The following is a 25,081-nucleotide window of genomic DNA, read 5'->3' on the forward strand; positions in this document are numbered from 1 at the left end:
GTCTAATCATCCTACCTTGGACTGCTTCTAGATAAACAGTTTCAGGAGTGAAGTCATTTCGTCACTGATCCCAGTAGTTTTTGTTTTGCTTATTGTGTATTCCCTGAAAATGCAAACAATCAAACGTTGCATGAATAAGCCCCAACCATGAATCCTTCAACTGTCTGGGTGACCAGTCCCATAGGCAGGTTGTAGATTCTATATTGGCCGTCCGAAGACAAAGTGAACCTGACATTAGTGGCCAAAATACCGAGGGCTCTTTCGGAAGTTCCCTGCCTTCCACCCCTGTGATTCCACAACCGTTTAAACTTTCCAGCCTTCTTCAGGTTCGTACCAACCTCCAATACCTTGCGCAAGTTTGGCTGCTTGAATTCACAAATAGAATTTGAGGCACAAAATGCTTCGCAGTGCACTCCCAAGAGATAAAATTCACGTGAGTTTCTTACTCTCTATCCAAGATGGGCCTCGCCGCCTGAGAGGGTTACTGAGGGAAGGCTTTTGTTAAGTGTCACTGACTTTTAAGAGAGACTTGGTCCAACTCGCAAATAGCCAGTCTATCCAGTATGAGAGTGCATGCTGTCAGAGGCATGTCACACCCACAGTCTGTAATCCCATCTGTGCTGAATCATATGATAAGCCCCCTCCCCTTCTCATTACATCATCCATTCAGCTGAGAGCTGAGCTGCAGTTCAGCTCACGCTATGGAAAGCTGAAACCAGCTGATAAAAGACGTTCCACCCAGCAGTGAACATTAAGGCTTTGCTTTATCCTCGATGCAGGACTCCCATCACAACCTGTGACTTTTAAATTCTTTCCTGCCCCTCACGACACTTCCGACCTGTGCCTTACGCAAGGCGATACTTCCAAACTGTGGCAAGCATCTGTTGATTTTTTTAAATTAAACTGTACCGAAGGTACTTGTATTACAGAAATCTTCCACTCGATGTAAAAAGACATCATGCAACAAAAACCCTGCCTTCTGCCAAATTCGATTTTAACTGGTGACTTTGGGGCAAGTTTTGCCCAGTTCATTTTGTCAAGGTGCAGGGAAGGTGAGTTTGCAGAGAGATAGGGCAGACTTGACACAACATTCGTCTCCGCTTTTCTGAATTCGCTGATGAAATATCCAGCGTGACCGAACTGCCTTCAGTATTCACAGAATAATTGAGTAGCAGGCAGATGGAATAAACATTCAATGGAATAAACAAAACCCAGAAAGCCTCACTAAATTAAAGAACAAAGCAAAGTGGATCATATTACAGGTCATCCTTTCCACTGACAAATAGTTTGCAAAGATAAATAAGCCTTACCTATATCCGTGAGCTGTCGGATGCAAATTCTGCTACCCTCTACCCTGCGCCCGCGCCCGCACCCCCACCCCTCCCAATTTACATTTACCGGAGAAGAATGCAACACGAGCTCAAATTCAAAAGAGAGAAGAATTGCTTTGCCATTCAGTCCTTTATCACTCACAACACAGACTATCTAATTAGGCCTTGCCAGAAGCCTGAACTCTTTACACACTGCATTACAGTATTAAACGCCTATGCAGATTTGCCGTGACATTCATCTTGTGATGGACTAGTATCCTGCCAGTTTAATGGGTGAGAGGTTGCAGGTCACGATAGTCAGAGTGAGTGTGTGTGTGTCAGTGTTGCCGAGGCTAAAGGAGAGAACCCAAGGTCAGCAGCCTATCAGAAAGTGCTAAAGTCAGCAGAAACAGCCAATGAGGGAATAGCCTGAGAAGCAGAAACAGCAGGCAGGCCAACATTACTTTATCTGCGGAGGACACTTGCTCAAGGCCTTCCAATGCAGTGCATCTCACCGCTCTGCCTCTGACTGCCGAAAGCTGCACTGCAGGGCAGCAGAAAGGGCTACTGTTTCCACTTTCTATATTTATCAGCTGAGCACAAGATAGAAGCTCCACTAAATATTCTACCGAGAATAAGGAGAGCTTGCCTTTCCCCAGAAAGGAGGTGTTACACGTAGAGCAAAGTGATTTGTTCTTGCTCAGATCCACTCAGAAATGTCTCAGCCCCCGAGATTTTTAATGCCACATTGTGGCATTCAGACGTCAAATCAAGTCACGTGTGATAAATGTACAGAATAATGTGGGATTTTGTCCTGCACTGGATCACTTGCTCTAATTTATACAAATGAATTCCCAGCAGGGGGTCCAAGCTTTTGTCTTCATACAACAGCTTGCATTTATATAGCGCCTTTAATGTAGTAAAACATCCCAAAGCGCTTCACAGGTGTGATTATCAAATAAAATTTGACACCGAGCCACATAAGCAGATATTAGGACAGGTGACGAAGAGCTTGGTCAAAGAGGTCGGTTTTAAGGAGCGTCTTAAAGGAGGGGAGAGAGGTAGAGAAGCGGAGGAGAGGTTTAGGGAGGGAATTCCAGAACTTAGGGCCCAGCAGCATGGGTAGATGCCATAGAGTCTCGAGGGAGGGACGGACGGACTTGCATTTATGTAGTGCCTTTCACAACCTCATTTTAAATTTAAATCCATGTCTCCATTAATTAGCACGTATCTCAAGTTTCTGATTCTGACAGATCTTCGTGTGCTGATTTAAGATTTATCCATCAATGAGGCAACAGCACTAAGAACAGCCCTTTCGGATAAACCAGCAAATAAGGAATATCGGCGCCAATAGGACTGCATTGCCAGGGCTCAAGGAAAGGTGGCCCGTGGACTGCAGTGCGGACACCTCCTGCATTGCAGCACAAGATGAAGGTTATAACGTACTGTGCCATTGACTGGCTGGGCGTTGGTTTGCCCACATAGTGGGGTTCTGATCTAAGTCATGCCACTGGGGAAGAGAACAAAATAGAAAACTGATTGACATAACCTGCTTCCACTGCCCTTTCAGGCACTGCATTCCAGATCACCACAGCTCGCTGTGTAAAAAAAAAATTCTCACATCTCTTTTGATTCGAGTCTACAATGCTGGCTTTGATTCTAAATGTATACTCTGTGGAGGACTGGTCATACATATATATATATATATATATATCAAAAATATCCCGCTGTAGTACTCAAGAAGCTTCACATTGGACATGTAAAGGAATCTGATTTGTGCACATATAAATTATTGACTCACTTTGTTGATAACAATCCTTTTGTTAAAAAAAACAGCATATCCTCTGACTCGTTATCAGCATTGCCACAGGAGATCCGCCAGTAAATATTTAATGGCTACAACGCACAACATTCAACAAGCCCCGAGTACACAGTCTCGTTTTATGAGGGTGATGTGAAGACTTGTGTGTGAAGAGTTGGACCTGTGCTACAGCTGAACCCAGGCCAATGACCAGTCCTCCTCAAAAGCCACAGACCAGTCCTCCTCACTGACCAGTGCTCCTCAAAAGCCACAGAGTATATACATTTCGAATCAAAGCGTAGATTCGAGTCAAAAAGGAGATGTGAGAAATTTTTTACGCAGCGAGTTGTGATGATCGGGAATGCACTGCCTGAAAGGGCAGATTCAATAGTAATTTACAAAAGGGAATGGGATAAATACTTGAAAAGGAAAAATTTGCAGGGTTATGGGGAAAGAGCAGAGGAGAGACACTAATTGGATAGCTCTTTCAAAGATCTGGCACAGACATGACGGGCCGAATGGCCTCCTTATGTGCTGTTTGATTCTATCTGGAAGTCTATTCCACATGTTGGTCACTCTTTGCGTGAAGAATTTCCCGATACAAGTCCTAAAATTAACCGTATTAGGTTGAACTGGTGTCCCCTGATTCCAAGCTAGCGGTTTAATTTAAAGTAATATTCCAGGTTAACCAGCAAAACTACATACAAAGTGCAGTCTGACAGTTTTAAATTGTCATTTGCCTGAAGATTTTATCTATAACCAAAACCAATCCGAACGGCCACTTAGTTCTGCCCACAGAGGTCAGTGGGGACATCTTCAATATGACCGAGGGAGGGGAGGGTCAAATCTCAACACCTCGGGCAGATACCCATATGAATCTTTTTAAGATAAAAAGGGGCTCCTGCAGCTTTCACAGATGGTGGTCAATCCGGACGAGACTTTAATAATTATTCTTCCCCTCAACGTTCACCAGGATCTCCAGACAAATGATGCAAGAGAGCTGACAAATTTCTAAAGCACACACTTCGACTGAACTGAATGCATGACATTCAAACAAGATTTACAAACTCTTAACAATTTCACTCTTGCCCCCTCCTGGATAAATTGGAATTAAATCAGCCCCGGTGATTGGGGGGCTGGAAGGTTTCGACACTGCTTCTTTACCATAAAAGTTGCCCTGCGGCTCAAGCAGTTTGAGGCGTTGTGTTTACCTCAGTTTCACCACAGTCGAAGTACCTTTGAGTGTAACTACAATAAGTAAGTGACTAAGGGGTCGATTTTAACCCCATTCCCGCCCAGCGAGAATGTGCGTGTGAGGGGTTAAGATCAGGCCGAGTCCATTGACCTGCCCGAGGTCACTCAGTTCCCACCTGGCGACATCTTGTCTTCACTGGCTTTGAAGTTGGCCGAGGCTCCAGTTACAGGTAAGCGAGGGGCCTAAATTAAATTTAAAAGTCGCGGCCTGATGATATCATCGGTGCCACACTGTGATTTTTGCGACGACTCAGGGGGAGGGCCGCCCAGTGTCAAACCCGGCCAAAAAAAAACCTGGCAGGACACAGCAGAGAGGACAAGGTGAGTAGGATTTTTTATTCTTCGGAGGAACAGGAAGAAATCCTCGGGCCACTTTTGTCCCGGCCCTCCCTCCCCACTGCAGCATCTGTTTGGGAACCCCCTGCACCCCACTCCCTCCCAAACCCTCAGCATTTCACTTATGCCAGGGTCCATTCCCTTAGGTCCCCAGCGGCAGTCGGCTTCTGTCTCAATTCCCACTCCAGCCCGCTAACCCTGACCTCATTCCCGCTGGCTTCGAGCTGGACATCGATTTTAAATATTCAAATATGGCCTTTAAGTTAAAACCAGCCGGGCCCTTGCTTCCTTCAGAACTGCCGGGTGCTCCGTCCGCTTAGGGCCCCCCACGCACCCTAACCACCGACCCCCCAACCCCACCACTTCAAAATCAAGGCCTAAAAGTCATGGTCAGGAGGGAGGGCAGATTTGATTTGGAGTGATAACCACGAGGCCAGCAATACAGGGTGCACCGCGCATCCCAAGATCACAAGGTACAGCAAGTGGACAATCCCAATCTCGTCTTTCATGAAAGGCACCAGTTAAACCCAGTTATTGCAGTTCTTACATATTTAATTTGGTCTTTAGCATCGGTGATGCGGGCCTTCCACAGTATCCATTCTGAAGATCATTTTGCGAGTGAGTGATCCAATGTGAAATGTATTGTGAAGAATAGTAATCCAGTATCCTGTTTCGTTGTCGTCAGCCCGAGACTTATGTCGGCAGTGACTTCCTATCAAGATGTTGCTACGTTCTGTGCGTCCGGTCATTTCCAACGTCATTTAAACAGTTTCCAATTCAATTTATTTATTAACGAGGTGATGTGTTTTGTTTTCTTGGCTTCTGTGCAGCAAAGTGGTCAAAATCTCCAAACCTACTGACCTTCAACCAATACTTGGCTTTTTAGAACCATACAGCACAGAAGGAGGTCATTCGGCCCATCATGTCTGGGCCGGCTCTCAGGAAGAGCTATCCAATTATTCCTGGCATTCCCCTGCCCTTTCCCGAGAGCCCTGCAAATTTTTCCCCTTCGAGTGTATCTCCAATTACCTTTTGAAAGTGACTATTGAATCTGCTTCCACCACCCTTTCTGGCATTGCATTCTAGATCATAACAACTCATTGCTTAAAAAAAAATTCTCCTCTTATCCCCTCTGGTTCTTTTGACAATTATCGTAAATCTGTGCCCTCTGGTTACCGACCCTCCTGCCAGTGGAAACAGTTTCTCCCTAAGTACTCTATCAAAACTCCTCATAATTCTACTCATTTCCATTTCTCAGCCAACGTGAAGGGTATTGTGAAGAATAGTAATCCGGTATCCCGTATCCAGGGAAATAGTTTTGCATCAAATTTAACTCAAAACGTCCTTTCGCTGGAACTGCGTTTCCCAAGCCCACGTTCAACCTGCTTCACCCTACGAGAGTTTGCAGTCTTACACAAGAAAACAACTGAACAAACCCAACCAGGTTACAAATCCTTTTTTGGGTGGGCAGAACCCAAGTTGAGAAGAGTCGCAGTGCAGTCCTGAACATTTTAAAAATTCTACTCTGTAACATTCAACAGTAGAATTTTACAAAACATCATTATTTTTGTGGCTGGAAAACACGTCGGGGTCCAAGGCTTCAAAACTGAACTCCTGCCCTGCTGTGGGCCCTACTGGCATCTTGGTGATCTCCAGCATCAATCACATCCCCTCAGAGGGACATACACATGGAAAGTTTCAGTCCGCAGTAAAATTACGGTGATCGTCATTAGTTGCAGTAGTCAGTGGCAAGTAAGGATTTTTATCAGGATTACTTCATCTGGAGGAGAGAGGATTCCTTTATCTGAGGTGTGCAGCCAGGTCTATGGAGGCCTACAGTGACAGTCAGCCATTTGCCATACATTACCAGTGGTGCTTTTATGAACCTTTCTATTACTGATCTTTATGAAGATCATCATATTGATGTTATGCTAAAGTAAGAAGCATTGGGGGTAATTTTGACTTTGGGCGCTATCAATTCAGCTGCCCATTACCATAGTATGATACAGCACAAGAGGCCATTCAGCCCATTGTGCCTGTGCTGGCTCTGTGAAAGAGCTATCCAATTATACATCTCTCCTGATTTTCCCACTGGAAATGAAAATGGGGAGAGATGTATAATGGGCGGCTGAATCGATATCGCTCGTTTTGCACTATCGCCCATTGTCAAAATTATCCCCGTTCAGTTCGACAGGTCCTGAGTGATACACTGATGTCCTCCAGCTGATTAAAACCTTCACAACAGTAAATTTCTTCTCTAACATATTGAGAGACAACCTACAGCAGACTGGAATTAACATTTTTGGTAACTTTTGCGCTCATTAAACTGAATGATGATAGTGCTGGAAAATTGAACATTCTCCACTTTTTGGACCAAGTGTTAGCACCTAGACTCTTAAGTCAGGCACAGCGAATTAGATGAAGGGCAGGGATCCCCCAACTCTGCTCTGGCAGTGTAACGTAACGTCAGCCTCTAAAGTGCACCGTCTACAGGCCCAGTGTGATATTTTGACGTCACACACCAGGCTCTGTTCGTGAAATCATCAAACGAATGCCAATTAGTTTTGTCCTGTGGGCCCACCCATACTGGGAACCTGCTTGATGTTCCCCGGATTGATTTTGCATCGGACTCAAACAGGAGATTTTCATCCAATTGTTCAGGGCTAGATTTAACTCCATGTCCCAGAGGTGGAAGTACACTATATTAATTCACTGCAGCGCCCAGTCCCACCTACAGCAGACTTGTGTTTGGATTTTCAGACTAATCTATAGAGATCGATGAAAGATCCATTTCACCTGCCACTTTTGCAGACGAGCCTGCTATTTTAGTCTCTACGGTCACCACCGACTCTGACGTACCCTCGCAAAACCTTAGAATCTTTTCGTTCTTTCCCCTTGCATCATCACTTTTTCGTTTTTCTCCCCTGCCATTTTGTTTAAGTATTTCCTCATTAAAAAGTATCTTGAATTTAACATTCAGATAATAAACTAGCTCAAGGGCACAGAAGCTTAAAAAAAAATACGAGAATTGAAGAAAGGAGACAAAGCTGTCGTGAAAACGTTTAAAGTTTTCGTTGCTAAATACATCTGGCGTGGGATTTGTAAGTTTAAAAAAACACACGCAGGCAGAAAAATGATTTGCTTAGTCCTGATTGTAATATCAGGTTGCAGGATTTAAGTATCTGTTTGAGATTCTATTCCAAACCACATTTCAAAGCTTTTAAATGCTAAGTGCTAAATACAGCACCGACAGCAGGCAATCAGATGTTAGAATAAGCTGTCGTACTCGGTGGGAGTAGTTCCAACAGCCCCAATCCCAATGAAGCAGAACCACAGTTTTAGAATACTAAGAGTCTCTGAAAGAAAAAAAATTGATCCAAGTAAATGGGGAAAGATTATTGCATAATAACCCACGCAAAATATTACACTTCAGGAGGTACAACATACACTAGGTCACAGCCACGTGCGCTCTGCGTTCAACTCTATCACAGGGACGGCCAACGGTCATTCTCCGCACTGGAAAGGATTACACTGTCCAGCTGCACTGACCAGAGGACACCACTTCACTCTTTACACTCTCTCCCATTCTATAGTAGTCTTTATATAAGAATACTTCTTGTCATCTCGTTATGGGATCAGCAGGATTTTTTTTTTAAAACCAAAGATGTGGCACTTGAAAGCAAATCATTGAGGATTCCAGCGGTCTTCTCCCACTCCCCCGCCCCATCCGCCCACCTAAACCCCGATGTTGGCTGGGCAGCCAACTTTCAATCAGGACTCAGAGCAATTAGCATACAGTCCATACGCTTACGTATTTTTTTTTGAAGAAACAAAATTGGATTTATAAAGTTGCTGTGAAAAAAAAGCTGTGCGAGCTTTCTATCAATACCACAGGGCCTTAGTTAAGTTGAATTTATTGGGGTATAAACTTGTCTCGGGCAGTGTCGTAAAACAGGCGACAGCGAATAGGTCGTGCCTTTTGCACTCCCTCCAATTGAAGTTAATGGAAAAGAAAATCGGACCGAGCGCAAAAGCGGTTTGCCCAGTCGCTATTGCCCATTTTACGCCACCACCCACGACAGGTTTGCACCCCATCGCTCCTTGTCCTTCGGCACCACGCCGCAGTTGCTTTCGTATTTTCAGGTGGTTACTAAAATGTCTGACTCCCGGCCACAAGCGAGCACTTGGCTTCAAGCTGCAGAGCAAGCAACTGGGGAGGTCAGGGAGACTTCCTCTTCAGGTGATGCCGTACGTATTGTGCTGGGTTCGGGAGGGTTTTCCTCCTGGCTTTGCCCTTCCTCTCGCACGGGCACTTCACCACTTTGCTCTCAGTCTCTGCACTGAACCAGACATTTCATCTCACCGTCAGGGCTACGTAACTTACAAAGCCCCTCAGCCTTTTGGTACTTATGATGTGGAGATGCCGGTGATGGACTGGGGTGGACAAATGTAAGGAGTCTTACAACACCAGGTTATAGTCCAACAGCTTTATTTGAAATCTTTATTGGAAGCTTTATTTAAATTTGATTTTCAAATAAAGCTGTTGGACTATAACCTGGTGTTGTGCGACTCCTTACTTTTGGTACTTAAGCCTTTAAATTAATCTTTGCACATATTAGTGTGCGTATGAAATTCCCGTGACTTCTATTTTAAACTCTTATCGCCATGAATGAAATGGTGGACAAAATGTATTATGAAGTCATATTGGTTTCAGGCAGCTACTTAATTCAATACAAGCTCTATTTGTGGCACTCAAAGCATGAATTATTAAAACCAGTATTATTTGCAGTTTTAATGCCGATTTAAGCAGAGTAATGGACTATGGAGATGCATTCCTTTCAATACCACAGCTCATTTTAATCTTTGCGCTTGCTGAAAAAAATGGATGAGAAATTTGGCACAACTGTGTAGGATTTTCCCCCTTTGTCGTCGAAAAGACTATTTAACGTGCCAACCTTGACCGTAAGGGCTTGTGGGCTAGTCAATTGTGAAAGACATCACAACTGAGCTGGATTCTGCCCTCACCAGGCATCCACAGACACCCACTTTCAGCAGGAGCTGGTGATTTAAAATCAGAAATGGAAAACCTGACCGATTCCTCCTTCCCACCCCACCAGCACTTTCTAACATAGATTATTTGCGAGTAGTTAGGGTGTGTGAGTTCTGCCTGAGTTGACCCCTTCCGAGCCTGGGGGAAATGGAGGCCAATGCTATCATCCCCCCCACCTACCATTGCCCCAGCTGAGATCAGTTAACTCAGCACTGGCCAGAAATCGAACCTGGGACTTTCCTGATCAACGTGGCTCAGTTCCACCTGAAATGGCACATTCACCAGCTGACCCATCAGAGCAGCCACAATACAACCCTGGGAAGAGTATTCTGGTTTTATGGCGAGATGGATGGAAGTACATAAGCACAACGGGGACGGAGCATAAATATATCAACTCAATAAATGTGCAATTTAAACTTTAAAGAGGACTTGTTACCTGTGTATTAAGTCCAGAGAATAGTGATTAATGTTATGCTAGTTCCTGGTGTTCGCTTGATAGAAACTATACATTTGGGTCTCAAAACTGGAAACGGACATCTGTTTCTGAAACTAACCTCAAACTGGTGGGAGGTGAGGAAAAGCATCAAAGCCACTCCCAACAGCTCTGTTCGATTTACTGTAAATGTACAAGAAAAACACACAGCTACTTTGGTCACTGGGTGGGGCTACAAGGCCAGTCTCTAGCCCAGGGCACTGGATGGATATTCACCCTCGCTGGCAGCCAGGATCTGGTTCTCTTTAGGCTTGGGAGTGCGATGATCAGAACTACCCGCTGTCCAAGCTCCCGACCAACATCAAATAGGCTGAAGTAACATTGGAGCTCAGGAGCGCAGGTTGGGCACAGTAAGCAAGATTCTCCTCTCTGGTTACCCTTATTTGAACTCCCCCAGTCCATCTGCATGGCCCAGGAGGAACTCCAAGCGCAGGCCCGACTCTTGGCTGGGCACTGCAGAAGGAAATACGCTCCTGGCTGCTGACATCAGGGCGTTCTGACTGTTGCTGAAGAGCATCAGTCGGAAAGGCGTCAAGGGCCTCCCAAAATAGGGGTGGGTGGGTTAAATAAATTGAAACATTTGCCTAGATTGTCTTCGGCCAGCTCCCAGGACCCCGCAGACCCTTGGGTCCGTGTGAGTCGGGACTCGTATACCACCTTCCAACAGACGGTGTCTCACTGGAGCGAGGAACAGGTGGTCTGAGAAGATTAATGAGGCAGGTGGCCAGGAACGCCCATTCCACCTCATTTAAATGTAAGCACTGGGGCTGTCTGTGACTGGTGCAGGTCCCATTAATCTCACTGGGGAAGTCCCAGGAAATCCTGGGCATGTGCTATGGGGGTAGAGACTTTACATTGCAGAACTTCATCCCTCTGTCCAGTCTCTGGGGAACACTGATTTTCCATGAGCAAAGCAGAGTAAAATCTCCTCTAGTGTGTCTTTGGGGGGGATGAAGGGAGAGGAGGTGGTTCACAAATGTAATAAGAGTTTTAAAGTGAGTCAGCCCTGAATAATAAACCCTTTACTTTTTAGCAAAACTATGGAACATTGTTAATGTCTATTAAAGGTACTTCAGGTGGTGCTTCCCTTGGTGGCTCAGTGACTTTAGTATCTGAGGCCTCCAGACCAGTAAGGTCCCAGGTCTACGGGTGGAGCACTGTGAGGAACCAGTCCAAAAAGATGCTAGTCAACCCATCTTCTTGTTCTATAGAAGTAATAAAGGCCAAAGACAAACCTTGCTACATCATTCTATATTTCTGAGGCAGCCCTCACTGCAGACATGGCTGGAATTCTCCTCTCAAAAGATTACCAATGATAAATTAGCAGAGTGATTGGGAAAAACATAAAATTTGAAGAGCAGCTACATTTGCCCTGAGATTCTCCCATCGAGGAGATATGAAGAGAAGCCCAGGTGCTTTCTGATAGGGGGATGTCTATAGACCATCTTCAGCCAGAAGTGCCGAGTGGATAATCCATCTCAGCCTCCTCCCGATATCCCCACCATCACGGAAGCCAGTCTTCGGCCAATTCGATTCACTCCACGTGATATCAAGAAACGGCTGAGTGCACTGGATACAGCAAAGGCTATGGGCCCCGACAACATCCCAGCTGTAGTGCTGAAGACTTGTGCTCCAGAACTAGCTGCGCCTCTAGCCAAGCTGTTCCAGTACAGCTACAACACTGGCATCCACCCGACAATGTGGAAAATTGCCCAGGTATGTCCTGTCCACAAAAAGCAGGACAAATCCAATCCGGCCAATTACCGCCCCATCAGTCTACTCTCAATCATCAGCAAAGTGATGGAAGGTGTCGTCGACAGTGCTATCAAGCGGCACTTACTCACCAATAACCTGCTCACCGATGCTCAGTTTGGGTTCCGCCAGGACCACTCGGCTCCAGACCTCATTACAGCCTTGGTCCAAACATGGACAAAAGAGCTGAATTCCAGAGGTGAGGTGAGAGTGACTGCCCTTGACATCAAGGCAGCATTTGACCGAGTGTGGCACCAAGGAGCCCGAGTAAAATTGAAGTCAATGGGAATCAGGGGGAAAACTCTCCTGTGGCTGGAGTCATATCTAGCACAAAGGAAGATGGTAGTGGTTGTTGGAGGCCAAGCATCTCAGCCCCAGGGCATTGCTGCAGGAGTTCCTCAGGGCAGTGTCCTTGGCCCAACCATCTTCAGCTGCTTCATCAATGACCTTCCCTCCATCATAAGGTCAGAAATGGGGATGTTCGCTGATGACTGCACAGTGTTCAGATCCATTCGCAACCCCTCAGATAATGAAGCAGTCCGAGCCCGCATGCAGCAAGACCTGGACAACATCCAGGCTTGGGCTCATAAGTGGCAAGTAACATTCGCGCCAGATAAGTGCCAGGCAATGACCATCTCCAACAAGAGAGATTCTAACCACCTCCCCTTGACATTCAACGGCATTACCATCGCCGAATCCCCCACCATCAACATCCTGGGGGTCACCATTGACCAGAAACTTAACTGGACCAGCCATATAAATACTGTGGCTACGAGAGCAGGTCAGAGGCTGGGTATTCTGCGGCGAGTGACTCACCTCCTGACTCCCCAAAGCCTTTCCACCATCTACAAGGCACAAGTCAGGAGTGTGATGGAATACTCTCCACTTGCCTGGATGAGTGCAGCTCCAACAACACTCAAGAAGCTCGACACCATCCAAGATAAAGCAGCCCGCTTGATTGGCACCCCATCCACCACCCTAAACATTCACTCCCTTCACCACCGGCGCACTGTGGCTGCAGTGTGCACCATCCACAGGATGCACTGCAGCAACTCGCCAAGGCTTCTTCGACAGCACCTCCCAAACCCGCGACCTCTACCACCTAGAAGGACAAGGGCAGCAGGCGCATGGGAACAACACCACCTGCACGTTCCCCTCCAAGTCACACACCATCCCGACTTGGAAATATATCGCCGTTCCTTCATTGTCGCTGGGTCAAAATCCTGGAACTCCCTTCCGAACAGCACTGTGGGAGAACCGTCACCACACGGACTGCAGCGGTTCAAGAAGGCGGCTCACCACCACCTTCTCAAGGGCAATTAGGGATGGGCAATAAATGCCGGCCTTGCCAGCGACGCCCACATCCCGTGAACGAATAAAAAAAAAGCATAGGTATCCCTAGGTTACTAGTGCCATAGATTTCCCTAGTGTACTAGTGTCATAGATACCCCTAGGTGACTAGTGCCATAGATACCCCTAGGTTACTAGTGCCATAGATTTCCCTAGTGTACTAGTGTCATAGGTACCCCTAGGTTACTAGTGTCATAGATACCCCCAGGTGACTAGTGCCATAGATACCCTTAGGTTACTAATGCGATAGATGTCTGAGTATACTAGTGTAATAGGTACCCCTAGGTTACTAGTGCCATAGATGTCCCGAGTTTATTGGTGTCATAGATACCCCAAAGTTACGAGTGCCATAGATGTCCCGAGTGTACTATTGTCATAGATGAAGGCCCAAGAGAGGGTCACCAGTCAGTCCTCTCAGATGGGGCGAAAGCACGATTGAGAAAAAAAGTATCCACCAAAAATTAAAACACTCAACAGGAAAATGTTTTTTTTTTGTCAATTCCACCAACAGAGGACATGTTACCACTGAGTGGACAATCAGGCTCTTTTGAACCAAATGGAACAGAAAAGGGGAAGATACAACACGTGCACCATCAAAAGGAATGACATTTTATGTACTCACCCCAGTCTCTCAGTGCTTCCCCCTCGCAAGATCCATGTAGGCGCCGGCCGTCTCTAACTGAAATGATAACAGTATAGGGTAAGTTTTGTGAGGTACCTCCAGTGTGATGGAGGCTTGAAAAATTTCCCCTTAAATTCCCTCCCTCAAAAAGATAAAAATCACGACACACATATTTGTACTTTCCTGGGTTTGATTTATTCTAAATTCCTCTCAAGTTGCTGTTAATGTAAGAAGTTTTACTTTTCCCGATCAGTCACAACTAACTCAGTTCCTTCATTCCGGAAAATTAAGGACAAATTACAGTAATAAAAGTGATTCAGATGTCTGTGTGGTCAGCAGGCCCCTCACCCTCTCAAAACCACACACTCACTGGAATACCACCAAGCCACATCTGGTGAACGTGTCGAACACTAAAGTACCGAGTTCAAGAGCACTTTTTTTCAGCCAGAGATCTTAAATGCATCAAGTGCTTGAAAGCGCAGGATTTAAAATACTCCAGCCGCAGTTCACAGAGGACCGTCAGGTGAATTCAAAATACAGAACTTGACATTTGAGATCTCTACATCTGCATTTCAAGCTTCAAGTCCTCAACAATTTTGTCCTGTATACCTTCAGTGTTGTGAGGTGGAAAGGACAGTGTTGGGAGACTGGAAATAGATTACAACAATCACACCCCACACTACACCACTGGTGCAGTTTAGTTCTACACTTGTCTTGGCTTGGCTTTTCTTCAAGTAGAAACTGGGGGAGCCAACTGACTCACTGCTGCCAAATAATGGATAGAAAACCCTGTGGAACACTGGGAATCCTCAACACTACGTGTTTACTTCAGTGTTCGACAAAACCCATGTCTATCCAGTAAGGGAAAAAAGAAGGGCCCCCTTTGTTAGGCTGCAGAGAAAACCCAATCAAACAAGTACACACCAAATCCTTGCAGACCAGTGGACTTGAAGATGGCATGGCAGAATCCATTTTCTCGAACAATGAAATGGCGTCAGCTGACTGTAGGCCCTGCCAGACTATCACTGGAGCAACACTACAAGAGCTGCTAGTACACAAGGAAGACCTCCACGTGCATGCTGGGAAAACGAGGGCCTTTTGTCTATGCGAAAAGTTCATCCAGAATGTTAATGACGGACGTTCATTCACTACATGTCCCGTTTCTGAAACTTTCTCCCAGAGAGTGCCATCTTGTGGAACTCTGTCCCTTGTATTTAGATGCTCAGGTGCACAGTTACCCATTAAAAAGACTTAGATTTATACAGTGTCTTTCATGACCTCAGAACGTCCTAACAGCCAATTAAGTACTTTTGAAGTGCAGTCACAGTTGTAATGTAGGAAACGCAGCAGCTAATTTGCACACAGCAAGGTCCCACAAACAGCAATGTGATAATGACCAGATAATCTGTTTTATTGATGTTGGTTGAGGGATAAATAATGGCCAGAACATTGGGGAGAACTTTCCTGCTTTTCTTCCAATAGTGCTGTGGGATCTTTTACGTCCACCTGAGGGGGCAGACGGGGCCTCGGTTTAACGTCTCATCCGAAAGACGGCACCTCCGACAGTGCAGCATTCCCCCAGTACTGCACTGGGAGTGTCAGCCTGGATTATGCGCTCAAGTCCCTGGAGTGGGACTTGAGCCAACAACCTTCTGACTCAGGGGTCTGCTGAATCTGTGTTGCTGACTTGCACGTTACATGACGGGAAATCTGTCATTGGTCATCGGTACCCCAGTAGAGCTTCTTTGGAACTTCCTGTGGTCGCAGCATTCATCAGCATCCAAGTCATAAGGCATCTGTCCACATTACTCTTTGCTTTGGCTGTCGCCTGTGGCTGTGTCACTTGTATCAAAAATCCCTTTCCACATGAACTGCCCTCTCTATCAGCATGTCAATGAGCAGCCATGTTTGCAAATCAAAAAAGTGGAACTCAATCCAAACACCTAAAGAAGGCCAGTTCTCGTTCACAGAAGATTTATAATCTTTTATTGGCATTTGATAGCCAGGGTCCTTACATCGGCACTTCTAGTATTCAGTTGCCATGTCTCAGCCCTGCAAACAAGTGAACCCTGTACCATTTCAATCTGTTCTGAGCCAAATATTCATAAAGGAGCAGCTCTTTCTTGGCTTTTTAAACGATCTTTCCATCTGTTAGTTCTGCACTGCAGCTCGACGCAGATACTCCCATTATTGGAAATTTAATTATGTTTAACTAGGGTGCTGCTAATGGTTCTGCTGCTGCCATTTACACCTCCTCTGGACCCATCTTTTGCCTCTTTACTTGTCCCATTACCACCCTCTTTTGCCTTGCACCATCATCCCTTTTAATCACGCCTGCCCTCCACCTTGTCACAGATCTTCCCCATTGTTCCCCCCACCCCCCACCCCACCCCGAGCTCTAAACTTGCTTAAAATCTGTTAAATCTCTAACTTCTTCCAGTTCTGACAAAAGATCATCGCCCTGTGATGTTAACTCTGTTTCTCTCTGCACGGATGCTGCCCGACATGCTGAGTGATTTCCAGCATTTTCTGTTTTTATGTGAATCTATTAATAACTTCAATATCTCACCCTTTAAGTCAACGTTTATGATGTAATAATCTTTGCCTTTGCTGCATGGATTAGCAGCTGAAAAATTTAGCCTAAATTTCAACATTTCTCAGTTGATGAGGTGTCTTTAGGAGAGGGCGCAAAGCGTTTTGTCTTCTTGGGCCACATAGGTGCAGACCATGGAGGTGGGTGATCGGGAGCACATAGAAAGTTTAGATCTACGTTCCCATGAATTGGCACCTATCTCAAGTTGCTGACACTAACAGATCTCGGGTGGTCTGATTTAGCATTTATCCACCAATTAGGCAGCAGCGCTAAGAGCAGCTCTGTCAACAACTTGCATTTATTATAGGGCCTTTAACGTAGTAAAACGTCCCGAGGCGCTTCACAGGAGTGATTATCAAACAAAATCTGACACCGAGCCACACAAGGAGATATTAGGACAAGTGACCAAAAGCTTGGTCAAAGAGGTAGGTTTTAAGGAGCGTCTTGAAGGAGGAGAGAGAGGTGGAGAGGCGGAGAGGTTTGGGGAGGGAATTCCAGAGCTTAGAGCCGAAGCAGCTGAAGGCACGGCCGCCTACGGTGGAGCGATGAAAATCGGGGATGCGCAAGAGGCCAGAATTGGAGGAGCGCAAAGATCTCAGAGGGTTGTAGGGCTGGAGGAGTTGACAGAGATAGGGAGGGGCGAGTCCATGGAGGGATTTTGAAAACAAGGATAAGAATTTTAAAAATCGAGGCTAACAAAATCAAGCAGGGCAAACCAGTGAGCAAGAAATATAACCACTAATAGGACTGGGCATCGAGGGCTAGAATGTCAGGGCTCAGGGGCCTCATGCAGCCCACGGGCTGAGGCATGGACACCCTGCTCCAGAATCCTGGACACATTTGAAAATCCAAGTTACTTAATTCTTGACCCATCTGCCTATTTAATTCCAAGTCTTTGGGTGATGAAACGGACAGTTGCCCAATCAATGGCAAGTTCCACCGAATGAGTGGAACAGGACATGACCCAGTCAAACCCTAATACAGAACCTGAACCACTGACTCCAGTCTCTTAATGTTTATGTGATAAACTAAAATCCTCAGTTCAGATTTTGAATAACACAAATGACCTTCATGGCCCAACCACACTCCTGCTCGATATTCCTTCAGGAATCTCTGAGTGGGCTGTCAAAACATTAACCAATCTAAGAAATTGATGAATCAGGCTTGCTGGAATGCCAGGAATTACTCAGTAATGCGGTATAGAGTGAATATTTTCCTCGCGTACAATCTGAACCTGGCTGGCAGTTTCTTAAATCCAATACAGGCTGCTGGTTTGATCCCTTTAACTATTACTGTGCTGAGGACATCACCACACAGATAAAGCAGTGTTTGTTCGCCCCACATTTCCAGGTTGTCTTTCTTTGTCTTTCATCTGCTGGCCTGGACATTGGTAGAGTCTTAATGTAGCTAGTCACTTCCTTCTTGGATCTCTGCTACAATACCATCAGTTCTGATGGCTTTGTTATTTATTTATCGAGGTAATGAAAATTCCATCACGGGTTCCAAAAATATAAGTTATTTCACTCGTTTTCCCAAAAGATTCCTTACTGTGGTCAATGAATCAGAAATTACTTTGTAGCTCATCCAATTGCCAAGTGGATGTAGGAAACGTTCCAGATTCAATTCCCACTCTACGATGTTAGCTGATTTCAGCCAGGCTGGTACTAAGGACGAGGGTGCAGTAGTGTAGTGGTTATCATGGTAGAGTAACAACCTAGCAATTGTGAGTTCAAATCCCACCATGGCAAGTTCAGAGAATCCTACAGCACAGAAGGAGGCCATTTGGCCCATTAAGCCTATGCCGGTTCTCTGAAAGAGCTATCCAATTAGTCCCACTCCCCTGCTCTTTCCCCAGAGCCCTGTAATTATTTTTCCTTTTCAAGTATTTATCCAATTCCCTTCTGAAAGTTACTATCGAAACTGCTTCCACCGCCCTTTCAGGCAGTGCATTCCAGATCTTAACAACTCACTGTGTAAAAAAAAATTCTCATCTCCCTTCTCGTTCTTCTGCCAATTAGCTTAAATCTATGTCCTCAGTTTGTCCTTATCTACTCTGTCTAAACCCCTCGTAAATTTGAACACCTCTATTAAATCTCCCCTTAACCTTCTTTGCTCGAAGGAGAACAATCTCAGCTTCTCTAGTCTCTCCACATAACTGAAGTCCCTCATCCCTAGTATCATCCTGGTAAATCTCCACTGCACCCTTTCCAAGGCCTTGACATCCTTCCTACAGTGCGGTGCCCAGAATTGGACACAATATTCTGGCCGAGGGCTAACCAGTGATTTATAAAGGTTAAGCATAACTTTCTTATGAAAGGAAAGTTTTGAAACTGAATGCAATAAATCTAGTAATCTGTAGGCTAGCACCAGAAAACTGGCCATGAAAACTGACAGGTTATTGGAAAAACCCAACTGATTTCCTGCTGTCCTTCAGGTTAAGGGAACGTGTCCTACCCATGACTCCGTGATTGGCTCTTAGAACCTTCAGGCTATTCGGTTTACAAAAAACAAACGCCACAAAGCAAGAAGATGGCCCACCAGAATTGCACATATCCCAAGAACAAATTTAAGAAAAAAATGCTACAGTTTGCTTTCACCGTTAAGGAAAGCAAACGTCAAACAGGGCTCCTATCCAGATTGCTATCCAGTGATGGGACGTTTGTGTTTATACATGTTGGGCACAGTACCAGAAGAAGCCAGCGCACCTGGAACTGTACCCTGAGCGAGAGAGAGTCAGCACATTCAGGAGAAGTCAGAAAATTCAAACTTAAGTTGCTTTGTGTGCTAGCTGTAGCTAAATCATGTACACGTTTACAAAGAGCATGTTTTTGATTTTGCTATGCCAAGTGCACAGAGGAAAGCTACGTATTTTGTTAGCACAAAGCAAAAGTCCATGCTAACGCAAAGGGAGGTTTTTCACCACCGCCATTAATTTTGGAAGGAAAACCACAGGCTGGGGGGAACGGTACAATTTCTCGATATCCACTCCTGGCATGTGCAGGTTGTGACAAAACAGAAAATCTCCCCTGCAATTTCCTGTGAACGTATACCTGACCCAAGTCCCAAACAACTTTCCAGTCATTCTCTTTGTACACAGATTTCTGATCTGAGGATTTGAAAATTGATTTTTTTAAAAAGCGGCCATTTGTAAAAATCCTGATCAAAGCAGATTCTTGATCTGCGGATACAATTTTTTTGGCAGCTGGAGCACTGGATTTTGCCATCAGGCCGCTTTCAACTCGTCTGCTGTGGACTTACTGCCTTGTGGCACAGATCGATGTCAAGGTGAAGAGGTAGGGGCCCGAGGAGTCACCAAGTCACAAATTTATCACCAAAGGGGAACCTGAAGCTCATAATTAATTATGCTTTAATATCCAGAAATAAGGAGAAGCTTGACAAGTGTGTGAGGAAGAAAGGAATAGGACGTTATGCTGGTAGGGTTAGATGAAGTAATGTTGGAGGAGGCTCGTGTGGAGCATAAACAATCGGCATGGACCTGATGGGCCGAATGGCCTGTTTCTGTGCTGTAAATTCTATGTAATTCTCTGTAAAATGAAGGTTGCCATTAGATTGGATGTTTGCTTTAAACAGAATTTTGAAGCTCAGGTTTCTGGAGTCACTCCCAAAGCTTTTCTGGAGCAAAATCAGAAAACATACCACTCATAGGAACACTGGAATGTACAGGACCGGAAAAGATCACTGTCCCAGTATCTGGGAAATATCACATCCCACAATACTTCTCGCACTTCCAGGCACTTATCGAACATCCTACTGAGTTTCCTGATCGGCCCCCATTGCCTCCCTTCCATTCCCTACACTTACCTTCTGGGAAATAGTTAAATCTAAACTGCCTTTTCTCCACCCTTTTTATCAGTTTGAGGCGATGCCCTCTTGTTGTAGAATGTGAGACTATCTTAAACATGTTGATATTTGTCTTGGCCCTTTAAGAGAGTATCTGGTAGGGTATTCCACTGCTTCACTGCTCTGTGTAAAAATGTTTCTCCTGCTCTCTGTCCTAAATCTCTTACATTTAATGTTACATCAATGTCCCCTTGTTTTAAATCCCTCAATCACTGGGAACACTCGATCTACTCTGTTCGAGCCCTTCATAATTTCTATCAAATCACTCCATGATCTCCTCTGTTCTAACGAAACAGCCCAAATTTTTCAAGTCTTTCTTCACTTTGTATTTCCTCACACCAAGCAGTACCCTAGTGAATCTGCTCTGTACCCTCTCTATTGCCTCAACATTCTTCCCATAGCTACTTTTTATATAAATTCATCATTACATCTTGCAGAACCAAGAATGTGGGTAACGTATTTATGCTTTCATTCTGCTGTATCTGTGCTGTACCCCCTCCAAGACGAATATATCTTTCCTGACGTTCTGTGCCCAAACTGAACACAGTACTCTATGCAAGGTCTGGCCATGGCTCGATACATTAAGGCATCACTTCCTCACTTCTGTATTTCAAACCTCTTGAGATAAAGACCAACATTCCATTAGCCTTTATGATTACTTTTCATATCTGTGCACATGGGACACTGAAACCTCTTTGCTTCTCCACAGCTCCTAATCTCTCGCCATTATGAAAATATTCAGATTTGTCTTTTTCGGATCCAAAGTGGGTGACCTCACACTTCCCCACATTGGATTCCATTTACCGTATTTTTGCCCACCTAGTCTGTATCTGTCCCTTTGTAACTTCCTGCTCCCATCTGCACAACTTACTGTGCCTCCTAACTTAGTGCCATCCGCAATCTTGGATATCCAACTCTCTATTCCCTAGTCCAAGTCATTGAGCTGAGGCCCTGGTACAGATCCCTGGGGAACAACACTCGTCACATCCTGCCAATAAGAGAACGTTCCCATGATCCATACTCTCAGTTTCCTACCTTCCAATCAATTACCTATTCATGTCACAAGGTTACCTCCAATTCCATGAGCTTTCATTTTTTACTAATAATTGATTGTAGGGAAACTTATCAAATGCCTTCTGAAAGTTCATAGAGAGAACATTCATAGACACTCAGCTATCCACCGGGCGAGTGACCTCCTCAAAAAATTTAACCAAATTCAGACATGACCTACCCATCACAAATCCATGTTGACATTCTTTGATCAGCTCATACAATCAGTCTGTCTCTGATAATAGGTTCCAGTAACTTCCTGACTATTGATGTTAAATTGACAGGTCTGCAGTTGCCTGGTTTCTTAAATAATGGAGTGACATTGCAATTCCTGTTAGGTCAGGGGATGCAGAGCTATCAGTTCCAGAATCAGGTTAAGAAACTTGATGGGAGATTTGGAAACGTAGACTAGATGGACCAATATTCCCCTCCCCATAACATCACACATGATATTATATTTTGGGGATAATTTTTACAAAAGACATTTTCATCCACTTTTTTCAAAAAGTTTCTTTTCTCTTCTTTCTCCTCGCTAACAATCAGCTGAATATTACCTGCTACTTCACTGGAAAACTGACCGTAGTTGAAACATTTACACGTCTTTAGCAGAACAGGAACAGCTTAAAAAAAAGAGGTGACATGAAAAAAGAACCCTCATAGTATGTGGCCAATTACCTTAAAGTGGCCACATCCTTTAATTTTCCCAGCAGCCCTTCAAACAATTCCTGCCCTTCCCCTCCTCCCTCGCTCAGCTCCCAGCAACAGGTCCAATATGCAGTTTGCTACAAATAGTTAATCAGGGCATTGCTGGCCCCAGAAAATTCGTGGGAGCTCAGCCATGCTGGAAATTAGCAACATTACACTTGTTGATCTGTGGGATTGCCAGATTTAAGTGGCCTGTGGTAGATCTGCCCAGTTTTGTGTAGGACTTCTCTCCTCATGTATCATGAGTGAGGAATAGTGGACAGTTATCAGCACTTCCCCATTCCAATTCATGGTGTGACTGAGGCAGAATTTCAAGATGTCACACGAGGAGGGAGTTTTACTCTAAATATTTGCTCTCGGGCTCTAGAACTATCGCTTCTACAGCATTAAAACTGATTAATAGGAGTAGCAGAGATGTGTTATTAAGAGTACAGTTACTTCCTTACCAAAAATTAGGTCAGTTTAACAATTCCGAGAATAGATTTTCCCTTTAATCTAACTTCAGAGACGCACCCCTACTGTACTAGGTTGGCACTTCAATTTCCCACACCAGCCACCTTACGGTCTCTGAGTGAGAGCGCCAACTTTTTTTTTACTAATTTGCGGGCATGTTGCACTGTGAACCTGTGCCCACCAGGAATTAGATTTTGACTGCCCCTAGCACAAAGAAGCCTCAAAGGCAGCAGAGACTGGAGATTTTTTATCATCTTATCCATTTCGTCCGGATTCAGTCCAGTTCACAGAGGTGGAAATGATGAGGGGCACAGATAGGATGGATACTAAGGAGCTTTTTCCCTTCGTTGAGGGTTCTATAACAAGGGGACATAGATTCAAGGTAAAAGGCGGGAGGTTTAGAGGGGATTTGAGAAAGAACTTTTTCACCCAGAGGGTGGTTGGAGTCTGGAACTCACTGCCTGGGAGGGTTGTGGAGGCAGGAACCCTCACAACATTCAAGAAGCATTTGGATGAGCACTTGAAATGCCATAGCATACAAGGCTACGGACCAAATGCTGGAATATGGGATTAGAGTAGACAGGGCTTGATGGCCGGCGCGGACACGATGGGCCGAAGGGCCTCTATCCGTGCTGTATAACTCTCTGACTCTATGATGTGATAGTCGGTTTGTGTGTGCTCCTTTTAGAAGATTGGGGTCTTTAAGCCTTTATTCCTGTCAAGATCATCCTTTTAGCAGCATGTTCAGGGGCTACATTTAACTTGTGGGGGCTCCGTGCAAAGGCTCGGTTTGGGGCCCCTATATTTTACCAGGCAATAATACTAAATACTAAGTAATATACACTTAGCATGGTGTCAAATCAGGTATCTGAACTTTGTCACCTGTTTACTTGCTGCCTTTAAAAAAAATTAAAAACAAAGACAATCGGATGAGCTAAAAGAATAAAAAGAGGTAAAAAGGAAACACATGAGAACTCGGTCAGGATCTGACTCTGCAACAGATTTGATTTAGTTTATAATTGTATGTGTTACACATGCAGTTATCTTTAGTATTCATATTCCACTGTTAAGCTTTAGGGACTTCTAGGTGTTCCTATTCAGCCCCTGATAAGTGCAATGTCATTTCCCAGTATATAGAATTACTTGAAGATTTTATGTGCAAACATTAGTAAACAGGTCAGAGGAGACAGTAAGTACACCAGTGCAACCAATTACACTTATGGCAAGAAGTAAGAATCTTTTTGTTAAATAAAAGCTACTGGGAGAGGTATTTGCTCTGGAGAAAGCCTTTGGGAGAAGAGAGGCATCAGAGAAAGGACCTTCTCTAGCTACAAAGAATTACATACAAGAGCATTAAGATCAGAAATGTGCGGTCAGAGCAAGCATCGTTTATGATTGAGAGTCAGGCTGGAATGCAGAGGTTGTGGGAGGGAGAAGGACACAGAATCATTGAGGCCCCATCAGAACTTTTGTCAGGAGTAGTCAGTGATTCCTTCACTACGACCATACACCGAAGGGCATCGGTAAGCTCAGAGACTATTTACAGTCAGGAAGTATGTTACCGAATGAAAAAAAAATGTTGAATATTTATAATCTGCATTTTAAAATATGAATGAAAGTACTGATAATTGTGCATATTTTATATTTATAAACATGCAGACTGGATCCCCTCAGGGCTCCTGTCTGGCTCGGGACCTCGTACAGTTGCACAGTCCTTACACCAGCCCTGATCATATTCTGACTTCATCTTCTCGGTCCCAGTTTATTAAATGAATGTGGGATTACCTCCACGACTGGGCTCCCTCTGCTGGGTACTTATGTTATTGCATAATTATATATAGTCTTAAAACTACCACATTGTACCTCCCAGTTGCTTATAACTGTACTTTATAAATTAGTTGTACTTCTTATTAAACAAGCTTAAAAAAAAATGGGCTTTGTAAATTTGTACCCAAGCAGCCAATACTGATAAGCTTATTACACTCTCATCCTGCTTTTGTATTGCAAAGCTGCCTCAGGAGCAGTTCTGTAATGCTGGCTGCAGCTCCCAGTGCAACTCCATATGCAACTTTCGTCAAGGGCCACCATTTTCCCCATTGGCTCGGCTCACCGTGGCTAAAAATATGGCCGTCTCTTCAAAGACACCTTGCTATTGGTGGTAGCGCTGCCATCAGAACCGTGGGTTACCACCACCTTCTTTGGTCGTACACTTTGGCGCTGTCAGCCCCAGTGTTATTGCACAGGGATGCTGGGATCAGTGACTTGGCAACCCAACTGGGGTTAAGGTGTGTTGAAGCACTCCAGGTAAACCAAGATTTTAACCTGCCTGCCAGGAGATGAGCTGCGTCACTTCATAGTCAGTTTTGCTGTCAGCCATGGCTCAGCGGTAGCATGAAGGTTGTGGGTTCAAGTCCTACTCCAGAGACTGAGCAAATAATCCAGGCTGATACT

The 25,081-nt window shown here is 44.8% G+C and overlaps 1 long non-coding RNA gene across 1 annotated transcript in view; it reads right to left on the reverse strand.

Annotated features, from left to right (window-relative positions):
• The window catches only part of LOC137301000 (uncharacterized), a 66,840-nt gene that overhangs the window by 13,688 nt on the left and 28,071 nt on the right, over positions 1–25,081 (reverse strand). The window contains exons 2-3 of the long non-coding RNA XR_010958211.1: positions 13,969–14,025; positions 16–103 (exon numbers count right to left, since the gene is read on the reverse strand). This is a non-coding gene — a long non-coding RNA (uncharacterized lncRNA). The remainder of the gene's footprint in view (positions 1–15; positions 104–13,968; positions 14,026–25,081) is intronic.

This window comes from Heptranchias perlo, chromosome 32, assembly GCF_035084215.1.
Source record: "Heptranchias perlo isolate sHepPer1 chromosome 32, sHepPer1.hap1, whole genome shotgun sequence".
Taxonomy (NCBI): domain Eukaryota; kingdom Metazoa; phylum Chordata; class Chondrichthyes; order Hexanchiformes; family Hexanchidae; genus Heptranchias; species Heptranchias perlo.